The following is a 14,268-nucleotide window of genomic DNA, read 5'->3' on the forward strand; positions in this document are numbered from 1 at the left end:
TGAGTAGGCCGAAGTAAGGTCGCACAAAGCTTTCTGCTTTTTAGTGTTATTCTTCTCATGAATGAACCAGTCTGAGAAGAGGCCTCCTTGTCTACTTATAAATTTATGACGGGAGATAAAGATAAGTGTAGGCAACGTAGTTGCCGTATTTGTGGGAGGGGAGGCTCCCGCACTTACTACTTAAGGCGCCTCGGTGCCCTCCCCCCGGCAGCTGTCGTCTCGATTCCCGGCACTGCAGCGTGTGCCGCGTCACTTCCGGGTCACGTGGTGCATCAGCGTCCGACGGCCGCCGTCCTGCGTTCCACAGCGCTTCACCTCCGCACCCGATTCCCGCTCCCGTCCGGCAGGTATCCCGGCCAGGCAACGGACGCGTGCCCCGCGTCCAGGCGGCGGAGGGTTCGCAAACGAGCGTCACTTCCCTCCCCCCGCCGGCCAGCCACGTAAGCCGGGCGCACGTGGCACAGTTAACCGTCAGCATCCCCCTAGCGGCCGTCCCGCACGTCCCGGTCCGCCGGAGCGTGGTGTCGGCACCCCTGTCACGTTCGCGGCTGCGGGCCTTAAACGTTTTTACTCCTTGCTTCCGGCATGCTGCGGGGTCCGTCCACCCAGCGTGACAGCATCCACGCAGGGCGCACAGGGAATGGCATCGCCATATTCCGTATCCCATGCGTCCGTCATACCGTGTCGTCCACGGTCGCGATACCGCACCAGCCAGTACGCAATTCAAGGCACGCCCACGCAGCATACGGGCGGCACATACTGCATACACATCCGGTGTTTTATGCTCCACAGGTTGTTCATTATTGCCAGTCGGTAATTGGTACGGTCAATATCATTGATGCATTTTATCCCATAAATAGGTGTCATCTCAGGCTTCAAGGGCTCGCACGGTCAGAGTATCAAACTCCTACGAATCCTGGTGCAGGTAGATTTCAGTAACATAGTTAGGTCAGGCTTAGTTTTTGTAAGCTGACCTGGTGCTCTGTTTGTTCACAGCCCAGTAGTCATATACCTCGTCCATCAGGATCCGGTAAAGGGAAATTTATTTTATTTTTCTCTCCTCCCTTTCTCTCTCCTCTCTTCCTCGCTCTCTTCTCACCAGGGGTTCCATTCCTCACCAGGGGGTTCATGTACAGCCATTATAAAAAATAAAAAAAAAGGGAAATATATAACACGAAAAAAATAAATAAATTAAAAATAAATAAAAAAGGGGGTTCTCCCCACGTCCTCAGACTCACACGCAGTGTCGGCACGTTCAGCCGCGGCAGGTCTGTCACGTCCTCAGACTCACTCGCAGTCCTGACACGTTCAGCCTCGGCAGGTCTGTCACGTCCTCAGACTCACTCGCAGTCCTGGCACGCTCAGCCGCGGCAGGTCTGTCACGTCCTCAGACTCACTCGCAGTCCTGACACGTTCAGCCTCGGCAGGTCTGTCACATCCTCAGACTCACTCGCAGTCCTGACACGTTCAGCCTCGGCAGGTCTGTCACGTCCTCAGACTCACTCGCAGTCCCGGCACGCTCAGCCTCGGCAGGCCTGACACGGGCTCAGACTCTCACGCCAATTCCGTCACGTTTCAGCATTTGCCAGTTCTGTCACGTCTTCAGACTCAACGTAAGTCCTGTCACGTCCTCAGGCAAACTCGTCAAGTCTGTCACGTCTTCAGACTCGGTCAAGTCCTGTCACGTCCTCAGGCACTCGCGTCAAGTCTGTCACGTCCTCAGACTCAGTCTAAGTCCTGACACGACTTCAGGCATACGCAACTCCGTTACGTCATCAGAGACGACGCAAGTCCTGTCATGTCTACAGGCGCCGGTATAGTCCCACCTCGGTACGGCTTACAGTCCGAGCCTACAGGTCTCCTGCCTCACACGCATCCACTTGAACCCACTCACACGCAGTTGTGGGCCTTCACGGTCATCAGCTGTCACGGCTGTACATGCCCCGTCTCGGGGTTCACTAGGTGGCAGGGGGTGTCAGGGTACACAGGTGTTGCGCGTAATTTCCCTCAGGCACAGCTTGCACGATTAGTCTTTCTTCCCTAACTAGTTCACCAGGGTGCATGGTACGGGCAATCGTCACGTTTAGCTAGCCTTCGTGTCATGCATTTCATATATTCTAGATGGAGCTGCCACACAACCAGATTCCGACTGCATCCGCGTCATCCCAAGCCAGCGGGGACGTACAGACAGAAAGAGGCGTGACCCCTTCCCTGAGGTCATGGACCATATCCAGAATTACCACAGAACTGTTACGCAGAGGGATTCCTTTCCCTGCATCTGCCAGGAAGGCCGAACTTTTCCGCTTACTACAGTCCGTACCAGGCTCGAGTCAAGAGATGTTTACACCCAATACCATACAGACTTCTATTATCCAGTTACACGCGGCTATTGACAACATGGCGTCCTCCATGTCTGGCTTCCAAACCAGTCTAGAGGCAATTCAGAACAGGGCTTCCACATCCAGCGCCCCAACACCCATGTCTCCGTCAGTTCCCTCCACGTCTGCGGCGACCCCCCCCCCCCCCAACTTCCCTAATGTCGCACCGTCGCATTTCATTCCGGCTAACGTTAGGCAGGATATTCTAGACGGTAAGGATGTCAATTTAGCCTGTCTGCTCATCGCCACACACGAGGTACCCGATAATAAGACCATCGCCTGCGGGGAGGTGTCATTCATTCTCAAGTCACGGGACATCAGGCTAAACCGCAAACTCAGTATTACTGAGTTTGTGCTGGCGTTTAGCCTATACCGGGACGTCATCTGTTCCGTGTCGCCCAGTCGCCGCGAGGAATTAGACCTGTACCTTTACAAAGTAGTAGACTTAGGCCACAAATACGGTGGCACGGCCTTCTACGAGTATCACAGGTCTTTTTCCGCTAGGGCAGCAGCCTTACTCACACAGTTCCAGCACACTGTCGACTGGGCAGTGACTGACACTGAGCTTTTTTGCCGCCATTTTGCTGGCTTAAGAGCCCCCGCTTGTTCCACTTGCAGTGCACACTCCCACACCGCAGAGTGGTGCTCCTCCAGCAATCCTCCGTCAGGCAGCTCCCAGACTAGGCAGGCACCCGATAGCGTTGTGCCCAAATCCGCCACAGGGGTCGATAAATTAGGCAGGCCCATTAAGTACTTAGGCAAATCGCAAATTTGCAACAACTTCAATTACACAGGGTGCTTCTACAGCCAATGCCGGTTGCTGCATTTATGCACCAACTGCTTCAGGGCCCACCCCAAGACAGCGTGCCCCCAGAAAGGCCTCCACCCGGCATGACTAGGCAGGGTGCATGTTGACACGCTAGCCACATTCCTGGCTGATCATCCAGACCAGCAGTGGGTCAGGTTCCTCTTAAACGGTTTCACCGTAGGTTTTCACACAGGCCAGATATCTCTACCACAGTCCACGTATGAATGCAGCAATTTGCTGTCTGCTGTCAGGAACCCCGAGGCAGTCAGCAGCCTCATTCAAGCAGAGTTGGCTAAGGGCTACCTGATAGGTCCTCTGCGCCAGCCCCCTTTCGATTGCTGGAGAGTTAGTCCGATAGGTATGGTTGTTGGCAAGTTCTCAAATAAAAAACGCCTGATTTATGACCTGTCAGCTCCACATTCTTCTGACGTGCCTAGCCTCAATGCTCTCATTCCCTCCGAGGAATTCGGCATGAAATACGCGTCCATAGACGAGGCTATTCAGGTCATACTGTCTTTAGGGCAGCACACGTGGCTGTCGAAAGCGGATATCACCGACGCTTTTAAACTGCTGCCCATTCACCCCCAACTATGGCAGTGGCATGGCGTTAGGTGGCACGGGCTTTATTATTTCGCTAACTGTCTCACTTTCGGCTCAAAATCAAGCCCTTGGTTGTTCGATCAGTTTGCCAGCAGTCTACACTGGATCCTTGAGCACACCTTCAGTGCCCATCACGTCATCCACTATCTAGACGACTTTCTGCTGATCGAACCTCCGTCTCGGCCTCCAGGCGATCTAGGAGTCTTGACCGAAGTGTTCAGCAAACTCGGTGTTCCAGTAGCGAATCATAAACTCGAGGGCCCACACACCAGTTTGACCTTTTTAGGTATCCAATTAGACACCGTCACGTTGCAAGCTAGTTTGCCTCCGGACAAGCTATGTAGAATCAGAGATAATATCCACAAGTTAGCTTGCGCAGGCATTTGTTCCAGGGTAGAGCTCCAAAGTCTGCTTGGCATGCTCAATTATGCCATGAGGATCATCCCGCAAGGCAGGACTTTCATCTCCAGACTCCTTAGCCTTCTTCCATCAACCACCGACCAAGATAGCCAGGTGAGACTAGATCAACAAGCTCTGGCCGATCTAGTCATGTGGGACCAGTTCCTTTCCAACTGGAACGGTATTTCATTGTTTACTCCCTCAGTGTCCAGCCACTCCCCCGTTCTCCACGCCGATGCTTCATCAGCTCTGGGCTTCGCCGCCATTTACGGCAACCACTGGATGGCCAGCGCTTGGCCACCCGAGGTTACTTCCATACCTGGGTTTTCTCAGTCATCCTCACTGTTCGAGATCTACCCCATTGTCGCTGCAGCACAGGCGTGGGGAGCTTACTGGCGCAAGAACACAGTGTTGATTCTGACCGATAACGAAGGTCTGGCAGCACTGATCAATAAGGGTAGGTCAGACTCCAGTGAAATCATGGCCTTTTTGAGACGGTTCATCTGGTTGGCTTTACAACATCAGTTTCATTTCGAATGTGCACATATTCCCGGCAAGGTAAACGTGGCTGCAGATGCTCTATCTAGAGGTAAACGGCAATTTTTCTTTCAGATTTCACCAGAGGCGGACCCCGTACCAACCCCTACACCATCGTACAGCCTGTTAGTCATGCCTTGAACACGCACCTGGTCACAGCCAGGCTCCTCATGCAGAGGTCATTGTCCGAGAATACGGCTAGGATGTACAAGACGGCATGGTCCCATTTTTCTAGGTTCCAGCTAAAGTGTCCACAACTGGGCATGGACGATATTACGTATTTACTTGCGTTTATAGCTTTTTGCCACTCAGAACTCAAACTAGCACACGGCACAATCAAGTCATACCTAGCCGGTATACAACATTGCTGGCACATCTCTTACCCAGATAGACCCTCGCTATTCTCCGCTCACCCTATTAAAACGATCCTCAAGGGGATCCAGAATTCAGCAGCAGTCAGCACAATTTCCAGAAGACCCTTCTCCGGGGACATGTTTAAGTCCTTAGCAGCCGTCCTAGATACCAACCCCTTCGGGTTAAGGACTAGCGCCCTAGTTAAAACCGCCCTGTATCTATGCTTCTACTGCTTCTTACGACCCGGGGAATTCACGTGCCCTATTTCCCGCAATACTTTCATTCAGAAACAACACTTACTACACTTAGGCTCCCACTACGTGCTCACACTTAATCACACCAAAACGACCAGACCTGGCGAGACCACCAAGGTTAAGTATTTTTCCACGGGTAACGCATGGTGCCCAGTAGCTGTATTTAACGAATGGTCGGTGGTGATCAAACATGACACACCTCACTCCCCTTTGTTGTCTTACGATTCCGGCCCACTCACTATCCAGACTTTCCTTAGGTTCGTCCGCGCATTGTTGCCGGGTCTGGGTGTGGATCCTTTGAGCATTACCGGCCATTCCTTCCGGATAGGCGCAGCGTCAGCCGCCTCTAAAAACAATGTACCGGGTCACATTATAAAGAGATTAGGGCGTTGGAAATCGTTATGTTACACTCGCTACATCCCTAACCCTAAACGCGAGATGTCTTTAGCTTTCCGGAATTTGTTACTGTGATATGTGTTAATACAGTACTTTGCTCACATTACTGTGTCATGTGTTTTTGGCCCCTTTAGGCCACCCTTTACAGCAGTTCCGCCACGCCTCTACTGCTATGCTTAGGTCACGGGTGTTCTGATAGTCGATCCGAGTACAAGTGTAGGCAACGTAGTTGCCGTATTTGTGGGAGGGGAGGCTCCCGCACTTACTACTTAAGGCGCCTCGGTGCCCTCCCCCCGGCAGCTGTCGTCTCGATTCCCGGCACTGCAGCGTGTGCCCCTCCCACCCAACCCCTTTTTTCATCCTTCCATATAGGGTGGCCCCCTTTAGGCCACCCTTTACAGCAGTTCCGCCACGCCTCTACTGCTATGCTTAGGTCACGGGTGTTCTGATAGTCGATCCGAGTACAAGCTCCATGCAGCTGGTAATAATTACCTATACAATTAGGTATTTATTAATGAAGCAAAATATATAATATTCACATATTCATTTAATTAGTTAGTCCTTAGCCTAAGACAATCAGTAGGACATATATATATATATATTACTTTATATTATATTCTTATATGTTATGAAGACAACATATATCCAGTATATTATACACTGCTCAAAAAAATAAAGGGAACACTTAAACAACACAATGTAACTCCAAGTCAATCACACTTCTGTGAAATCAAACTGTCCACTTAGGAAGCAACACTGAGTGACAATCAATTTCACATGCTGTTGTGCAAATGGGATAGACAACAGGTGGAAATTATAGGCAATTAGCAAGACACCCCCAATAAAGGAGTGGTTCTCCAGGTGGTCACCACAGACCACTTCTCAGTTCCTATGCTTCCTGGCTGATGTTTTGGTCACTTTTGAATGCTGGCGGTGCTTTCACTCTAGTGGTAGCATGAGACGGAGTCTACTATCCACACAAGTGGCTCAGGTAGTGCAGCTTATCCAGGATGGCACATCAATGCGAGCTGTGGCAAGAAGGTTTGCTGTGTCTGTCAGCGTAGTGTCCAGAGCATGGAGGCGCTACCAGGAGACAGGCCAGTACATCAGGAGACGTGGAGGAGGCCGTAGGAGGGCAACAACCCAGCAGCAGGACCGCTACCTCCGCCTTTGTGCAAGGAGGAACAGGAGGAGCACTGCCAGAGCCCTGCAAAATGACCTCCAGCAGGCCACAAATGTGCATGTGTCTGCTCAAACGGTCAGAAACAGACTCCATGAGGGTGATATGAGGGCCGGACGTCCACAGGTGGGGGTTGTGCTTACAGCCCAACACCGTGCAGGACGTTTGGCATTTGCCAGAAAACACCAAGATTGGCAAATTCGCCACTGGCGCCCTGTGCTCTTCACAGATGAAAGCAGGTTCACACTGAGCACATGTGACATACGTGACAGTCTGGAGACGCCGTGGAGAACGTTCTGCTGCCTGCAACATCCTCCAGCATGACCGGTTTGGCATTGGGTCAGTAATGGTGTGGGGTGGCATTTCTTAGGAGGGCCGCACTGCCGTCCATGTGCTCGCCAGAGGTAGCCTGACTGCCATTAGGTACCGAGATGAGATCCTCAGACCCTTTGTGAGACCATATGCTGGTGCGGTTGGCCCTGGGTTCCTCCTAATGCAAGACAATGCTAGACCTCATGTGGCTGGAGTGTGTCAGCAGTTCCTGCAAGACGAAGGCATTGATGCCATTGACTGGCCCGCCCGTTCCCCAGACCTGAATCCAATTGAGCACATCTGGGACATCATGTCTCGCTCTATCCACCAACGTCACGTTGCACCACAGACTGTCCAGGAGTTGGCAGATGCTTTAGTCCTGGTCTGGGAGGAGATCCCTCAGGAGACCGTCCGCCACCTCATCAGGAGCATGCACAGGTGTTGTAGGGAGGTCATACAGGCACGTGGAGGCCACACACACTACTGAGCCTCATTTTGACTTGTTTAAGGACATTACATTAAAGTTGGATCAGCCTGTAGTGTGTTTTTCCACTTTAATTTTGAGTGTGACTCCAAATCCAGGCCTCCATGGGTTAAAAAATTTCATTTCCATTTTTTTATTTTTGTGTGATTTTGTTGTCAGCACATTCAACTATGTAAAGAACAAAGTATTTCAGAAGAATATTTAATTAATTCAGATCTAGGATGTGTTATTTTTGTGTTCCCTTTATTTTTTTGAGCAGTGTATATATATTGATAGAACATTCTTCGCCAAGCTAAGTGATGGGTTCCCACAGGAAAGACTTATTTCAAGTCCTTCCCATTTAAGATATGATCTAGCAAAGATCCTAGATCCCTGTCATTTGTCTTAATGGTCTTACCAATGTCATATATTTGAAAATAGTCCAGGATGGGGCGGAAGGATACAGTTCTAAGTTATATCCTTGGATGGAAGTGCCCATGCCTGAAGTCATGTGATGTGTAGTTGGTTAGAGGGGGGCAGAATGTCTTTAGCATTCCATATTGTTGTCTAGGATTAGACATGCCCATCTCGCGTCAAAAAGAACTTATCTGAGGAAATAGTCGGACTCAGATGTGAATTGTATTGATTAGTTTGTGTACAATTCACCAGGTCATGATTTTACGAATTTATGACAAATTTTATAATTTTTTTAATTTTTATGGTTAATTATTTTTATGACCATAATTAATAATTCTTAATTGAATTATTACCCCCTGACAGGTAGCAAATTTTTACAGGTCAGTGCGCAAGCGCGAGTATAACAGGCTCACTTGCTGCACTGAAGATAGGTAAAATAACGGGCCACGGCGCATGCGCGCCTAGGGTAGTTTAAATCTTATTCGCTCAGGGGAAGTTTACATTTTATTGGCCAGTGTGCAAACGGATAGCATTTGTAGATGGATCCGTCTCTCCAGTGTCATCTAGAAAAATGGATCGGTATTTTATTTTTTTTTGCATTTTAATGGTCTGCGCATACGCAGACCGGATCCGTTTTGCCGGAACACTTAATGCATTTCAATGGAAAATAATGCCGGATCCAGCATTCCGGCAAGTGTTCCGGAATTTTAGATGGAGAAAATACCTGCCAAATACCGAAATAGTGACTGAACTGAAGACATCCTGATGCATCCTGAACGGATTGCTCTCCATTCAGAATGCTTTAGGATAAAACTGATCAGTTCTTTTCCGGTATTGAGCCCCTAGGACGGAACTCAGTGCCGGAAAAGAAAAACGCCAGTGTGAAAGTTTTTCCACCAAACGAAGTGTGAACGAATTTCATAAGCGGAAACTCGCTCATCTCTAGTCATCAGATATCAGGTCTCTGCCTAGAAATGTGATATTAACCGCCTCCGGACCGCCTGACGCAGGATTGCGTTCCGGAGGCGGTCGATTCATTCCTCCTGGACGCTCCGGCGCGTCATCTCGCGAGAGGATGCGCGCATTCACAGAAACCGAAGGTAAACGAGTGGATCTGCAGCCTGCCAGTGGCGATCGTTCGCTGGCAGGCTGTAGATGCGATTTTTTTTAACCCCTTAAAGGTATATTAGACGCTGTTTTGATAACAGCGTCTAATATACCTGCTACCTGGTCCTCTGGTGGTCCCTTTTGCTTGGATCGACCACCAGAGGACACAGGCAGCTCTGTAAGTAGCACCAAATGCCCTGTGAAATCGTAAAGGTGCTCTTTGGAATATGGGCCCCTTTGCGCACCTAGGCTGCAAAAAAGTGTCACACATGTGGTATCGCCGTACTCAGGAGAAGTAGGGCAATGTGTTTTGGGGAGTATTTTTACATATACCCATGCTGGGTGTGAGGAATATCTCTGTAAATTGACAACTTTGTATACATTTTTTTTAAAAGTTGTCATTTACAGAGATATTTCTCTCACCCAGCATGGGTATATGTAAAAATACACCCCAAAACACATTGCCCTACTTCTTCTGAGTACGGCGATACCACATGTGTGACACTTTTTTGCAGCCTAGGTGCGTAAAAGGGGCCGAAAGTCCAACGAGTACCTTTTAGGCTTTACAGGGTTGCTCACAATTTAGCCTTGCCCAAAATGCCAGAACAGTAAACACACCCCACAAATGACCCCATTTCGGAAAGAAGACACCCCAAGGTATTCGCTGAGGGGCATATTGAGTCCATGAAAGATTAAACTTTTTGTCACAAGTTAGCGGAAAGGGAGACTTTGTGAGAAAAAAAAAAATAATAATAATTTCCGCTAACTTGTGCCAAAAAAATATAGGGTCACATGTGGGTTATTTATACTGCCCTGGCATTTTAGGGGCCCTAAAGCGTGAGAAGAAGTCTGGAATCCAAATTTCTAAAAATGCCCTCCTAAAAGGAATGTGGGCCCCTTTGCCCACCTAGGCTGCAAAAAAGTGTCACACATCTGGTATTGCCGTACTCAGGAGAAGTAGGGCAATGCGTTTTGGGGTGTCATTTTACATATACCCATGCATATTATAAAAGTCAGTTTTTTAATTACCTACTGAACCAAAATGAGTAATAGCATTATATATTGATATATCGCAGTATAGGGATTATAAGTAGCCCAAAAAAAAAAAAGACTTTAGTGGGGTGACAGAAGCCCTTTAAGGCCACGTTTACTGGCCGTTTTTTGCGTTCCGTATACGGTCTGTATACGGAATTATTCATTTCAATGGTTCCGCAAAACAAACGGAATGTACTCAGTATGCATTCCGTTTCCGTATTTCCGTTTTTCCGTTCCGTTTAAAGATAGAAAATGTCCTATTATTGCCCGCAAATCACGTTCCGTGGCTCCATTCAAGTCAATGGGTCCGCAAAAAAATGGAACACATACGGAAATGCGTCTTCCGTTTCCGTTCTGTTTTTTGCGGAACCATCTATTGAAAATGTTATGCCCAGCCCAATTCTATCTATGTAATTACTGTATACTGTATATGCCATACGGAAAAACGGAACAGAAACGGAAACACAACGGAAACAAAAAACGGAACAACAGATCTGTGAAAAACGGACCGCAAAACACTGAAAAAGCCATATGGTCGTGTGCAGGAGGCCTAAAGGGCTGGTTCTGATCACAGTCGCCCCCTATAAAATAAGTGACGTAACCGCCATGTGACTGGTCGTGGTAATTCCCAGAGGGAAATGTAGCCATTCGAATGAAAAGAAATGAGTGTAGTACAGTCCATCTATTCCTATGACTATATTGCATTATTCCTTCAGGAAGTTTATAAATGAATTCCTAGCCATTTGCAATGAAGTTCCAGCTGGGTGTTACCAGTTGGGGGGGGGGGGTGTCCCTGCACAGTCTGACACTGGCAGCACCAATTTTCCAGTATCCACCCTTAGTTTCCCCAACCTGCACATACTCTCTGACCTGCTGACAACCCAAATTCTGTTACTGTTGCTGCCCCATTGTCTTTATTACTGTACCAAATGTGTGAAACAATGCCCTCCCAAAAAAAAAAAAAAACAGTGCCGCATAGTGCCCCCAAATATGATAGTACTCCAGACTAATAGTGACCCCACAAGTTAATAATGACCCTGAGTGTCCCCTATAATGTAATCATGATTCTGCATACCCCTTTATAAAGTAATAAATGCCCTTAAAGGGGTTGTCTCACTGCAGCAAATTAAATTTACCATGTAGATGAAGTTAATACAAGGCACTTACTAATGTATTGTGATTGTCCATATTGCCTCCTTTGCTGGCTGGATTCATTTTTTCCTCACATTATACACTGCTCGTTTCCAGGGGTTACGACCACCCTCTGATCCATGCACACTCCCACGTCACCGGCCACCAAAGAGGCCAATGCCTTTTCTATAGGGACTGCTGGTAGGTACGGCTTGTACAAGCCAGCAAAGGAGGCAATATGGACAATCACAATACATTAGTAAGCGCCTTGTATTAACTTTCTCTACTTGATAAATGCCATTTGCTGAAGTTAGACAACCCCTTTAAGTGCCCCCTTAAAAAGCAATAATGTCTCCTAAGTGCCCCACACTCAACGTCAGCCTTTATGCCCTAAAAATATAGAAACCCTTTACCTCACCACAATCTGCGCACATCCAGCATCCCGGCATAGGCAGCGCAATGCAGTGACATCATTGGGCATGCTTGCATTCCTGCTTGGCGCCGATGTACTGCAGGCTGAACGGCAGGGCGCACACTTGCGTTTTTTTTGTTAGAAAGTCGTTTACCAATATTTGCATCAGTCTTCATTGTTAGATTTTTGCAGGATCCTTCAAAGTTACAGTTTCCTGCGCAGCAGGTGGATGGAAGCGCCGTTGTGTAGGAACTAAGGGGGTGGGGACCATCTTGATTCATTTTCATGACTGGTGAGGGTCCCACCGATTATCATGTTATGGCACGATGCAAATTGGGGACCCAGACTTAGGGCTCTTTCACACAAGCGGATGCCGTTCGGGTAATCCGCTACGTGAAAGAGCGCCAAGCCGCGCTCTGGACAGCAGAGACGCGGAGCATCATGTTAATCATGCTAATGCTCCGTGTCTCTGCTGTCCAGAGCGCGGCACGCAGCGGATTACCCGCACGTGTGAAAGAGCCCTTAGGAAGCCACCTCCTGTGAAGAATCTGAAGCTTCACCATTTGATGTGCTGACACTGATGCCTTTGGTGTCCGTCATTTTGCAAAGCAAAAACAGGCCGACTCATTTCTGGATGAAGCTTTTTCATTTTGCCCACGTTTGGAGCGTATCATTGAACGTATGAAACCCCAAAACTGCGTAGTTGGGATTAGGAGGAGCCACATACTAGATCATGGACACGATGAGCGCACATGTGTTTCCCCATCCACTGAACTGCTCTGGGTCCCGGGCAGATGTTCCCACACTCCTGCCAGCGTCACTATACGGCTTGAACAGATGTACAGTTTAGAAATACTGTGTCCCGGGGGGAAGGTCTATGGAGCTTCATATCATAGACACTTCTATATTCGGATGGGTTTCATTCTGCATTCAGATTAAGAATGAGAACAAGCAGCAGTTTTACTATAGAGCGGCGTCTGTTTAAAGGGCTTATCCCATAATTAATGTAAAAAATGCAAATCTCTTTCTTCCAAACTTAGAACCAGCCCTGGACCTCACATGGATCCAGAGATCTGCCCATTAATTGTTCTACTAGATTTATTTTAGGCTGGCAGCTCAGGGGGCGTGCACTTTCCCGGGGGGGGGGGGGGGGGGTCCTTTCTGCTGCAGCTAGTGGCGATGGAACGGACCATGAGAAGCAGAGAGTGGTGGCGCTATAGAGATAGATGAATTACATGCAATTCCGAAAGTATTCAGATCCAGGTGCTGGTTTGAAAAATGTAGAATATTTTTCGTGGGACAATCCCTTTAATTAAAGGGGATATCCAATAGTACAAATACACCTCGCAATGCCCGGGCCCCTCCTATAGACGATACTTACCCGCTCACTGGCACCCATGTCCCTCTGGATCCCTGCACGGCCACAGCTGCATCTCCCCATCACGCGGATCAAAACATCCAGCGCCAGGGGAGCAGCCAATAGCTGCAATAGTAGCGTCACCCATGATGCTAGGGAGGCTGGCCAATGTCGCGGTCTGCCATTTGCTGCTCCCCTAGACCCCCCACTCCGGCCCCATTCTTTTTGGGATCCGCACGACAGAGAGATGCAGAGTTGGCCATGCAGGGATCCAGAGGGACCTGGGACTGGGTAAGTATCATCTTTAGGAGGGGCCCGGACGTTGTGGGGAGCATTTGTACTATTGGATAACCCCTTTAAGTGAAGTACTTATCACATAAAATGAGCATAAAGCAGCGTGAGAAAACTGATTTAATCTCTTGTCACTTCAGACCCACAGCTCTAGATTGCAAGCTCTTATGGACAGCTTTGTTGACGGCCACTTTGTCTCATCATATACTTATCTACCCCAGATTTGGCACCAGTCTAGCCACTGATCTCTCACTGTACTGAGTCTACGGCTATTTTCGGATGAGCATAGCAGAGGGGCATTTTTATTCCAGGATTCCAGACTCAAATCTTGGCCCGACCATGGAGTTGGAGGGATCCAGTGCTGGGACCCCCACTTAGAGCTCATGCACACGACCGTATGTATTATGAGGTCCGCAAAACACGGATCCACAAAAAATGTGGATGACGTCCGTGTGCATTCCGTATTTTGCGGAACGGAACAGCTGGCCCCTAATAGAGCAGTACTATCCTTGTCCGTAATGCAGACAATAATAGGACATGCTCTATTTCTTTGTGATACGGATGCATTTTTTGCGGACCCATTGAAATAAATGGTTCCGCATACGGTCCGCCCAAAAAAATTGAATGGACAAGGAAAGAAAATACGTTCGTGTGCATGAGCCATTATCCTGAGACGAAAGGTGCTAAACCATTGCTGTGACCTCCATTACAGTTTTTTCCTGCACCGCATTTCTTCTCCCCTTCTCAAGTGAATGCAGCCCTCCATTCTCACAATCGGTAGGGTTGCCAGAGGTTGAACCTCCACCGATCACATAACGATGGCATTTCCTAGTGATA

Source organism: Bufo bufo, chromosome 5 (genome assembly GCF_905171765.1).
Source record: "Bufo bufo chromosome 5, aBufBuf1.1, whole genome shotgun sequence".
Taxonomy (NCBI): Eukaryota; Metazoa; Chordata; class Amphibia; order Anura; family Bufonidae; genus Bufo; species Bufo bufo.